Source organism: Saimiri boliviensis, chromosome 6 (genome assembly GCF_048565385.1).
Source record: "Saimiri boliviensis isolate mSaiBol1 chromosome 6, mSaiBol1.pri, whole genome shotgun sequence".
NCBI lineage: Eukaryota > Metazoa > Chordata > Mammalia > Primates > Cebidae > Saimiri > Saimiri boliviensis.
In genome coordinates this window covers 44,574,547-44,587,293 of record NC_133454.1, presented here as the reverse complement: position 1 = coordinate 44,587,293, position 12,747 = coordinate 44,574,547, and the positions used below count along the sequence as shown (strand labels likewise).

Genomic DNA, 12,747 nt, shown 5'->3' with positions numbered 1-12,747 from the left:
TTAAAATACATTTCTTAAACTCCCCATGAGTTAGCACTTACAATACTACCCGACACATGGAAAATACCAAATAGATGTTTTATTATTTTTTTCCTTTGTATTCAATCATTACATATGTAGACAACTCCCAACACTTCTCTATCGTAGTATTAATTACACTGCACTGCTTACAAATTTCCTCCACTAGACTGTGGGTTCCTTAGACCAAGTTAATTCTATCATGGCATTATGAGGGGTAACACATAGTAGGGCACTTAAGAAATGTGTGTGGAGTAAACAAATGAATCCTTCTAGGATCATCCTACCACTTTAGCTGCATTCCACCCTCAAAATGTCACTACACACCCCACACTCTCCTGAGTCAGCTCAAATTTTCAACCTGGTGTTCAAGATTCTCTATGATGCACCAATTTCTCCAGCTCCTGTTACTATTCCCCTTGTGTGCCAGTGAAAAACTGGTAAGACCCTCCCAAATCTCACACTTTTCAAAAGCCCCAAGGAGGCCCATCAAATCCTTTCTACTGAAATGGTTAGTCTCCTGCTGTATTTCAACCACTGGCAAAGCTCCTATACAGAAAAAGTGACACACCTCAAAAATATTAAATGGGAAGTTTAGAAAGGATAAAAAAATTATAGAGAATAGTTCATCAGCTCCTCATTGTACAGCTAAAAGGAGCCCTACAGGATATATAGTCCTGGATACTTCAAGCAGCACAGTTAAGAGATTTGCTCAAGGCCACCCAGTAATCTACTGCTATCACCAGGATTAGAAATCAGGCTCCCAGGCTGTCAGACCCTCTAAGTTAGCACCGGTTCCACCCAACACACCAGAGCCACTTTCCCCCAGTGTGGTCACTCAAAGTACTCCTTCCTCCAACATTGAGCTGAACACACAACAGGATTTACAGATGTATCCACCAAGGAAAAGCCAAATCCTGGTGCCCTTTGTGTTTTACAAGGCTCTTGGCAAAATCTCTCTCATATTCTGATGCCCTCATATCTCAGCATTGGTTTTAGATGCTGTTGAAAAGGGTTCATGCCAAGAACAGGTGCCAGCCTGCCTACAATCAGGCACACTGAAGCAACTAGAGCTTGTCATTCTGGGTTTGTAACTTATTTAAGAGACTGGGCTTACATTTACCCTCATATCTTCTAGCAGACATCCTGCCAGAGGGGTGTAGCCAAACCACCACCTAAGGGTTGTAAGAAGTATAGAAGTTGCCAGGCATGGTGGCTCACACCTGTAATCCCAGTACTTTGGAAGGCTGAGGCAAGAGGCTCACTTGAGTCCAGGAGTTTGAGACCAGCCTGGGCAACATAGTGAGACATTATCTCTACAAAAAATAAACAAAATTAGCCAGGTTCGGTGGCATGTGTCTGTGGTTCCAGCTACTGTAGAGGCCAAAGCGGGAGAATCACTTGAGCCCGGCAAGTTGAGACTACAGTGAACCAAGATCACGCTACTGCACTCCAGCCTGGGCAACAGAGTAAGACCCTGTCACCAAAAAAAACAAAGCATAGAAGTGGGTTCTATATATGGATATAGACCACTGGTTCTTAATGGGGTGGTAGTAGCAAATAAGTCCCCTACCCCAGTAATTCTGATGGGAGAAGGGTGATGATGGAGGAAGCTAAATACGTGCATTTTGAGACATCTTGATTTCCAGCCGTGACTGAACCACTAGTTTAGATTCTAGGTATTTCAGAATGAACCTGCCTAAAAAGACAACATATACTAAGTGCTGATTAATCGCAGCTCACTTTTTAAAACAGGATTCATAGCTCACGAAGCCCTTACACATTATCTTCACAAGAACCCTGGAAGGTTGACAATGCAGGTAACACTACCACGACTGTTATTCTACACAAGAGGAAACTGAGGCTCGGAGGAAACCTGACTGTGCTGGATTCCAAAGCCTACTGGTGAGAAGTGAATTTGGGCCTATTTTTCAAATCTAATGCTCTTTTAAAACAGCTATAACAACCTGGCAGTTAATGATAAAGGCTGAATGAACTGAAGCCCAAAATCTGATTTAGCATTACTGATGAACTCACAATATGGTAGTCCCAACCATTCTTATTTTTATCTTTTGCTTAGAGATGACAATATTTTCTTTCTTCTCTCACTTTCTGTTCTCCTCAAAGTATCAACCACAAAAACATCATGTACCAGTTATACAGAGTGGGGCAAAAATCTTAGGGTGGGATGGATGCCAGGAGGCTGGGATCAATAGCAGTCGTGTTTAGAATTCAGACATGTACAACTCATATTAAAAGCAATTAAATGAGTCTGAAGCCTTCCGACAATATGCTTTCCAAAGAAAGCTGTGCTAATATAAATAAATGGATAAACTTGAGAATATATATCCTTTCCAACTGAAGGAAATGAGATAACTTTATGAAATTAAAATCAAATGTGCCTGTAGTAAAGGGGAAAACTAATGTACATAGCTGAAATCAAGATAGGTAAAATAAAACAATCGATCTTAATTCTAGCAGTAATCATCTTAAAATCCAAAGACAGATAAGCAATATAATTCTTGATAAAGTAACTTTTAGATCATGTATATACTGTTTCTACAGCATTTTCCAAGCTGAACATTTGATCTGGAATCACAAAAGACTTATTCCCTCAAGTAAAGATAAAAATGAGGCTATATTAATAAAAAGTGCCTACTTCCTCCTTAATAAGATAATAAACTCTTAGTACTGGAGCAGACACAGTCCAGGTACATTACAGATGCTAAGTACCTTTAACCTGCAGATGTTGAAAGGAAAGAAATACTTAATTCACATAAGACACACAATGAAAAATAAATGAAAAATGAGAATCTATGGTAAGAATGAAGTAAGTCAAACAATATGCCTCCTCATGGGAAGATAGTCACTTCTTTATTAGATAATCTTTCAAACTTTGTATGTTTCTGAATTTCTATGGTCAGTTACTATTCATCTATTTCAATTTATAAACTTACAACAATCACATATAAAGACCACTCAAGACCAATGTCCCTTTCATCACCCTTGTGTTCCTTTATCTAAATAAATGCCAATTCAATAGTGTCCTATCAGATATTATCACATGAAGAGTAGAGATCTCCACAACATTCCAAGGCCACCAAACCACCTCATAAGTTTGGAGTAGAAACTAAAACTCACTGGGGTGGGGAGGAGGTTAAAAGTCTCTGAACAGCATAATGATGACTACACTCCTCCTTATTTAAAAAAAAAAAAAAGTGTTTTGTTTAGTTTTGTTTTTTGTTGTTTTTTTTTGTTTTTGTTGTTTTTTGTTTTTGTTTTTTTTTTTTTTGTTTTTCATTTTCATCTACACCAGACTGAAAATAAAGCTCATTTTCTCATTTAGGGAAAATTGTTTTGTAAGTTTTAGAAGGTAAAACATCACACTTCTTGGAACAAGGAGACTTTAAAAGCAATCTGTATTTGAAGAATATAAATTATTAATTGTCTTTCATAGCTTTCATAAAACATGAATGACTCCAGAGACTAAGGCTCCTAATGCTTCTAGAATTACAAGAGTTATCCATAGTATCTTACATTCTTGAATCTACAGATTAAAATATCTGTGGATTTTACATGCTGAAAGCATGTAAAAAGATGTCTTTACTATCCCCACCATTTTTTAAAAGTAATCTTTGGCTGGGCTCAGTGGCTCATGCCTATAATCCCAGTACACTGGGAGGCCAAGGTGGGAAGATCACTTGTTGCCAGGAGTTCAAGACCAACCTGGTCAACATAGAGAGATCCTGTCTCTACCAAAATAAAAAATTAGCCAGATCTGGTGGTACATTCCTGTAGTCCTAGCTACTCAGGAGGTTAAGGTGGGAGGACTGCTTGAGCCCAGAAGGTAAAGATTACAGTGAGCTGTTAATTGCGCTACTATACCACAACCTGGGCAACAGAGTTGATTAGATTGGGGTGTGTGTGTGTGTGTGTGTGTGTGTGTGTGTGTGTGTGAGAGAGAGAGAGAGAGAGAGAGAGAGAGAGAAAGAGATCTTTTTAATTGAAGTATGGCATACCTCCAAAAAAGTACACAAATATAGCCTGATGAATTTTCACAAAGTAAATATACCCCATGTAACTACCACCCAGATTAAGAAATTAGAACACTCTCAAGGTCTCTAGGACCTCCCTTATGCTCCTTCCCAGTAATGACTCCTTCTTTTCCCAAAGGTATCTCTAACTTCAAGCATTAGTTTTGCTTTTACAAAAAAAAAAAAAAAAAAAAAACCTTTATTCAAATTGAGTATCACAGTATTTACTCTTCTGTCTGGCATCTTTTGCTCAAATCATGTTTGTGAAATTTGCCTGTTATTGGATGTAGCAATAATTCCTTCATAGCAATATAACGATTTGTTATACAACTATGCCACAATTTATCTAACCTATAATTTAGGTTATTCCTAGTCTTTAACAATGATACTTAGTGCGGCTGTGAGAAACACTCACCCGTGCAAACCCAAAGAATGAACTCAGAGGCACAAACAACAGCAAAAGTGAGACTTCATTTAATAATGGTCTTGCAAGATCGGGTTTCTGGTAGGCAGGCACACCCAGGGCAGTCACAAGAGGTTAATCTATCTGGGCAGGAAGCATCCAGCAAGGGAGAAAGATGTAGCCTGGGAGGCTAGGCCAGTGTCTCCTTTTCACATTTTTTTGCCTGCTTTGTATTTGCTGGCAGCTGGTTAGATTGTGCCCACCAGATTAAGGGTGGATCTGCCTTCCCTAGCCCACTGACTCAAATGTTAATCTCTTCTGGCAACACCCTCACAGACACACCTAGGATCAATACTTTGTATCCTTAAATTGAAACAAGTTGACACTCAGTATCAACCATCACAGTAGGAAACTTACGTCTGTTTTTTTTCTGTGTTCCATCTCTGTTATTTCCTTTTCCCACTGTCTTTTTTTCTCCTTTAAGAAATGGAGGAAACTTCCCTTCCTTTTAAGAAACAGTGGCAGCCAGGCACACTGGCTCACGCCTGCAATCCCAGCACTTTGATAGGCCAAAAGTGGGCAGATCACTTGAAGCCAGAAGTTCCAGGCGAGCCTGGCCAACATGGCGAAACCCCATCTCTACTAAGAATAGAAAAATTAGCTAAGCAAGGTGGCACATGCCAGTAGTCCCAGCTCTCGGGAGGGTAAAGCACAAGAATCACTTCAGCCTGGAAGCTGGAGGTTGCAGTGAGTCGGGAAGACACCACTGCACTCAAGCCTGGGTGATGGAGTGAGACACTGTCTCACAAAAAAAAAAAAAAAAAAAAATAGTTGCATCCTCCTCCTCCTCCTCCTCCTCCTCCTCCCCATCTTCCTCCTCTTTTCTTCCTCCCTTTGACTGTCTGTCTTCAATTTCGACTAAGTGTTAGGAGGATGGCTGTTACTGCTTACATACCATATGGCAGTGTTGTCAATCTTTTTCAGTATAGAAAGACGTTTAACATCAAACTACTTACAAGATGATAATTCTACAGTGGTATATGTCATTTAAGAAAATACAAGACAAAAGGGTACTCTGAATTTAGCATCACAAACAAGATCATATTTTGTTAATCTTAATATAGTCTTTATATACTTTAAAGCAATAATAATACATCTGTATGGTATAGATAACTTACTCACTGAATAGTCAATGCTCATGAGAATTTCGGAAATGCCTAGTAATAACATGGAAACCCCACAGAGATTCTTGTACCATAGGCTGAGAATTACTAAAATCAAGTCTTAAAATAGTTCTCTAGCCCTGCCTCTATACTTCTTCACATTAGCAACAGGATTCTGCGTTATGAAACCAAATATTAAGAAGAAGAAAGGATCTATATGTTTTTTCCAACTTACTTTGAGAATTTTGTATACTATATCAGAAATCATGATGGTATAATCTTACAACAGCCAGTAATGACTACTAATAGTCAAAAGAATTCCCATGATGCAGACTGTAAGTGAAGGCTAATACATATAAAAATAGGGGCAAATGTTTCTAAGTATCAGTCTCCACAATCATAATGGTCACATTCACACACACCCACATACGCAGGTCTCTACAAAGTAGAGCATGTAACCACTGGAATAACATAGACTCAGCCACATAATGAAACGGGCTGCAATGATTCAAATACAGTTAATTTGTTCTGTTAGATGTGCCTATGAATCCCTAACTCAAGTATATAAATGTCAAATTATCTCCAACTTGAAATAAGCTGAAAAAACCATGATGAAGTATAAAGGGCATAACCTGGATTGATTTACTATTTTGGCTGATTCATTGGAAAGGATCTAAATGACCACCCAACTGAGCAGAGCCTACCAGACCATTTAATAATACAACTATTTTCTACAACATAAACAAAGGCATATATATACACACACACACACACACACACACACACACGTGTGTGTATGTGCAGTGTTTTGTTTTGTTTTGACACCTTACTAAAATGTATGATCAATCTGTTTTCCTCAAGTTTTATCTGGTTAGTACATTTTGCAAATTTCATAAAAGAAATAATATTCTGATTCTAACACCAAGCATTAGTTCTCTAAGAAGTACTAGAATAAACACATTCTGACATAGTTACATTAAAATTCTGCCTTAAATTAATATGGTATAACAGTCCAAGTGTAAAAGTAGCAGGTTTGACTTGCTTCCTAAAAAATTTCATCTTATTCTCAGAGTTACGGCTTCCCTGAACAAGTTTAAGATCATCATTAACACCCACTGAAGAGTCATCAGTAGTCAGAATCAAGGAGTGCAATTTGACCTGGATCTGAGCGATATCTCTCTTACAATCCAACCACATGTGAATAAGGTCATAATTATTGGCTACTCATGATCAATGGCACAAAAGCAATATTTTAGCAGGATCCACTTTTTTTGGTCAATTAACAAATATTTATGGGCAAAGAACTGCATTACAGAGGGAAGTCACAACTTCCATGTACGTTCAGTTCCCAAGTTGACAGGCAAGGTGAAAATCCACATGATCAACTTATCCTAGGTTATCCCTTTTACCGCCCATAATGCACCATACACTCAGTTTTCAGTAAGCAACTTGAGGATCTCGAAGTTAGATGAAAGGAAGGAAGAAAGGTAAAACCAATATGCACATCTTAGGACAATTCATTCTTTAAGAATTTATTAAATTCTTCACAAACAAGGCATGCGTGAAATATTCTAACAGGATTCTGATTGCCTACAAAGTTTACTGCATTGTTTTAATATTAAGAATCTATAATATTGCCAGGCGCGGTGGCTCAAGCCTGTAATCCCAGCACTTTGGGAGGCCGAGGCGGGTGGATCACGAGGTCAAGAGATCGAGACCATCCTGGTCAACATGGTGAAACCCCGTCTCTACTAAAGGTGCAAAAAATTAGCTGGGCATGGTGGCGCGTGCCTGTAATCCCAGCTACTCCGGAGGCTGAGGCAGGAGAATTGCCTGAACCCAGGAGGCGGAGGTTGCGGTGAGCCGAGATCGCGCCATTGCACTCCAGCCTGGGTAACAAGAGCGAAACTCCGTCTCAAAAAAAAAAAAAAAAAAAAAAAAAAAAAGAATCTATAATATTAATACAAATTCATGGATCTGTTTAACACAGGATGGGGTGGAAGGGAAGCAGCAACTTGGAAAGGGCTTAGTGTATTAGATACATCCAGTCTGGCAGAATGGAAATTTACTGTATTCTGTAGGCCCAAGTGCTAGACCTCAAGGAGCTTGTAACTGACATAGTACTAACATGCTAACTTTAAGAATGAATATAGGCTGGGCGCGGTGGCTCAAGCCTGTAATCCCAGCACTTTGGGAGGCCAAGGCGGGTGGATCACGAGGTCAAGAGATCGAGACCATCCTGGTCAACATGGTGAAACCCCGTCTCTACTAAAAATACAAAAAATTAGCTGGGCATGGTGGTGCGTGCCTGTAATCCCAGCTACTCAGGAGGCTGAGGCAGGAGAATTGCCTGAACCCAGGAGGCGGAGGTTGCAGTGAGCCGAGATCATGCCGTTGCACTCCAGCCTGGGTAACAAGAGCGAAACTCCGTCTCAAAAAAAAAAAAAAAAAAAAAAAAAAAAAAAAAAAAAAGAATGAATATAATTGTATTTCACCGATTCAAATATATAGAGAGCATTTACTATGTACTACCTTTGAAAAAAATTCAGCTGCTGCTCTCAAGGAGTTTATAGTCCAATGACGAGAGACAATCACCAAGTAACATGTCAGAATAATGCATAAGGAGCAGGAGCCCATGCTTTTGGAGAGACAGAAAAATCTCTGTGAAAAAGGTAACCTTTTACGTATGGTGAGAAGAGGCCCAAAAAGATAAATGACATGTCCCAGGCCACCCAGAAACTTTAAGAAATAGCCTCATTTCTAGATCTCAGCCCAGAGCTCTTTCCTTACTGCAGGTATTTGCCAGTAGCAATTTTTTATGACTAGTTATTAGATCATGTATTATGGATGAGATTTTTCTACAGAAAAAGGAAAAAAAAAGCAACATACAGAAAGAGCACAGGACAATAAACAATGATAGGGAATGAAGATTCGGGAAACCCAGGGCATATACCAGTTCTGCCACCAAAGCAGCTAGTGACATTTGGCAAGCCATTTACTTGCTTTCAGCCTTAATTTATTTGAGTACTTTAAAAGTATTCACTATGTATGTATACATTTAAGGAAAACAGTATTTCAAACAAAATCTTCCCTGGAAGCTCAATATATAAAGAGGAAAATAAAGTGGGGCTGCTCTGGATGAGGACTAAATGGAAGCCTAGAACCCTGCCCAAATAACCCTTTCATGAGGGAATGCTGGGGGGTGGAGAGGAGAGTCCATAGGTCACTCAAGAAAATACTGGAAACCACTGGAGCAGATCAGTGGCTGCCACACTCGTTCTTCAATTTCATGGATCAGAAAAAGCTCAAAAAAGATTTTAAAGGCCTGAAATGGGTTTTTACTTTGTCAAGTAATAATAATTTTTTAAAAATTATCAGAACTATTTCATAAATGAAAAGATATTTTAGCACCAAAAATACAGGAAGAACAAAATATCAAATGAATATAGTTTTGCTTCATGAACTACTGTTGGGCCAGAGAAAAAGTCATTGAAGACTAGTTGAAATAGAAAGTCAGTCCAGAGCACCTCTCAGGTCTATTAGAGTTTTTGCTGTTGTTGTTGTTTGTTTTCATTTTATTTTTTTGAGATGGAATCTCACACTGTCGCCCAGGCTGGAGTGCAGTGGCATAATCTCAGCTCACTGCAGCCTCCGCCTCCGCCTCCCAGGTTCAAATGATTCTCCTGCCTCAGCCTTCCGAGTATGCTGGTGGGACGTGCACCACCACACCCAGCTCATTTTTTGTATTTTTAGTAGAGACAGGGTTTTGCCATGTTGGCCAGGCTGGTCTCAAACCCCTCACCTCAGGTGATCCACCCAACTTGGTCTCCCAAACTGCTGGGATTACAGGCATGAGCCACTATGCCTGACCTAGAGTTTTAAAATTAAATAACTGCTACTTCTTCAGACCTCCTATCCCAACAGCTTTAACTTCAACACTACTTTTCTGTTAGTACAGAGATTACCTTAGGTATTCAAGAAACTATTACTTAAGACACTATTTGTTAAGTACAAGTAAAAACACAACACAAACCAGAAAATAAAAACAAGTGAAAATGTGCAATATGTATAAAACTTGAACCTCAAAATGTATAACATTTTACTTAATTTTCCCCACACCTAAAAACTAAGAACTATAATCATCATCTGTAATATAATCAAAGCAACTTTTAACTATTTTAAGTGTTTCTGAGCCCTTTCCTACTCTTTGCTCCTGCATAGTCAGTATTTAATTTCATTGGCCTTAGACTTTAGTTTAATAAACCACACTTTCTTTTCAAAAGCAGCACAGCACTGAGATATTTCTGAGGATCTATTTCCTCAAGTTTCAGCATTGTTGTTCCTTTTCTTTACATTTCTACAAAATCATTCCAGTGACCAGCTATTCCTACTAGCAGCACTTGTGACCATCAAAGCAACAGGAAATCTAGATAGATAATGAGGTAAAGCTGTATGCCAGGATTATGTAACCTATCTGAACCCAAAAAGCAATGTGGTCTATTGATCATTGCTACAAGTATCTTTCCAGTTCTTAGTTTAAAATCTCTAGGTCATAAGAATATACAACATCTTGTTAGCTAGAGTAAAGCAATTCTATTGTTCAAATATTTCTCTGCTAAACTCAGAAGAGTTTCAGCTCCACATTTATCTTCCATTCCCAATTCTACACAAAACATACTCTATGCAGAACTAAGATCTATCTTTTAACAAAAAGTCGTATGAGATTCCTGAGAGTCTATTCCAACTTTATCCTACTCACATTTTAAAGTAATTTGTCTTAGAAATACTCTCAATATGCCAGAGAAGAGATTACTAGTAGTCATAATTTCTAAAATTGAAAAATTCACATTATCATTAAACTCTCTCTTTTCTGGGAAATAAATTCCATTATACTTTATTCAAACACTTTCCCCAAAATTAAAAATAATAATCATAATAATGTGTCCTTTATATCCTTCCTTATATAATAAAATGATGTTTGCTGCATGAAACACAATACAAGGTAGAAAGACAGCTATGTGAGCCCTCTCTTTCTTACACTTTCAGATTCTATGAAGTGATTGATTTAAAACATAAATGGCTATGATTACATTTCCTGGTGGGGTTTTTTTGTTTTTTTTGTTTTTTTTTTTGAGACGGAGTTTCACTCTTGTTGCACAGGCTGGAGTACAATGGCACGATCTCAGCTCGCCACAACCCCAGCTCAGGTTCAAGCAATTCTCCTGCCTCAGCCTCCTGAGTAGCTGGGATTATAGGCATTTGCCAACATGCCCAGATAATCTTGTATTTTTAGTAGAGACGGGGTTTCTCCATGTTGGTCGGGCTGGTCTTGAACTCGTGAACTCAGTTGATCCACCCACCTCGGCTTCCTGAAGTGCTGGGATTACAGGTGTGAGCCACTGGGCCCAGACTCTCCTGGTAAATTAAGTCTGCAAATACCACCTTCTCTGACCATTAAAATATCTTCTGGATACCTTGTAGGTTCAGGGATGAAAGGGATGCTCTAGCTGGAATCTGACTAAAGTAATTCAGAAGGCAAAATCCTAAGTAACACAATGATTAGGTTTACATAAGAGGATCAACGAGAAGACAAAGTTTACTCAAAAACTAAATCACATTTGTCATTTAAAGTGCACAAACTGAGAGAAACTTGGTAATTGACATCATGTTCTCCTTACATATCACAGAAATTTGTGCCATCATCCCTTTACCAAGTCTTTCCAAATAATATCTTCTGGGTCTGCTTCCAAAAGGCACCTCAAAAGGCATGAGAGCCTTCACCTCCTGTCACTTTCATTTGAAAGGAAGCTGGGTGCAAAAGGTTGGTTCAAGCTAATTCCTTGGGCTCTGTCAGTCACCCTGAACCTGTCGCTGCTGCCACTCCTCAGTGTCTTGAGGAATGGTTGAGTCTTGGCTGCAAAGCAGCCACTGATCCCCCTGGTAATATCGCTCTTACAAAAGGGCTGCCATCTCTGAGCACTTAGACAAGGGCTGTGAAATAGAGGTAGCTAAACTATTCAGAGCAGTAATAAAACACAGCCTCTGTCTATTTAAAGCTCCTGGCTGAGCTGCAAAGCCATGTCAGCTCTTCTTTCTGTTTATAGTCCAATCCTTAGTGGTTATATAGAAATGAGACCTTCTTTTGACAAGAAAATCTTCTTCCTTTTTCAAACATCAGGAAACAAACACATGGGACAAACACAGAAGGGAAGTGGGAAATGCAGGGGAGAGTTTGGCTAAAGGCGTTCACTTCAGAGATCAGCCTTCAATGAAAAAGCCTGATTCTCACATTTACCATTTTTTCATTTCCCCAGCAGACACAGTATTAACACCACACATACACACAAATTTATGGGGGAATAAAAGAAAAGAAATCCAGGAGGATAGCTTAAGGGTGAAAGCAATTTCTTATAGCTTAAAACACTAAAGAAAAAAAATCTAGCATACGGCATCAATAAATATATAAAAATAAACTATATTGAGTAATATATACAAATATGCATGAATACACACAAAGGAAACACAGTAACAGGACTTTCTTTGGCTCTAGATTATATCTTTCATTTTACATTTATACATGCAGAAATGAGAGCTTCTTAGTGAAATAAAATAGATTTTTATGTTGAACATGCAATATTCATAAATATCAAATGCTTTTATTAGACTTAAGATTTTCTTCTTACATTTACATTTTTCCCACTACAGCCTCTGAGATCTAGTGTCCCTGCCATCGTGGTTCACGACTGCACTTTAAAGCATATGCAGAAGCCACCACCTTATTTAGCAGTCAGCCTGCACACATTGGAGCTCTCATTTTCAGGCACCTTTGAAGACAGAGTGATATTTAATACTGAATGTAAGCAGGCTTTCATCTTACACTGTAGAATAATTGCTTCCCACTTCAGAACTATAGCATGAATTATCATCTCTAACTTGTTCTCTAAGTGCTATGGCCAGCATAGAAAAAAATGAGAAAGAACATTATGGATTTCCTCAAGGGAGCTGGAGATTTTCTAACTGCCAAGAAGAAATCATGGCTAGTCCAACACAGCACGATGAGATACAGCATGAGAAATGACATACATTATTGGGCCCTGGTTCTAGGAAATGATTTCTACTAAACGTCCTC

General features: G+C 38.7%; 1 protein-coding gene across 1 annotated transcript in view; it reads right to left on the bottom strand.

The window, feature by feature from the left end:
• DDX10 (DEAD-box helicase 10) overlaps positions 1 to 12,747 on the bottom strand; it is a 791,862-nt gene that overhangs the window by 587,400 nt on the left and 191,715 nt on the right. The window lies entirely within an intron of this gene.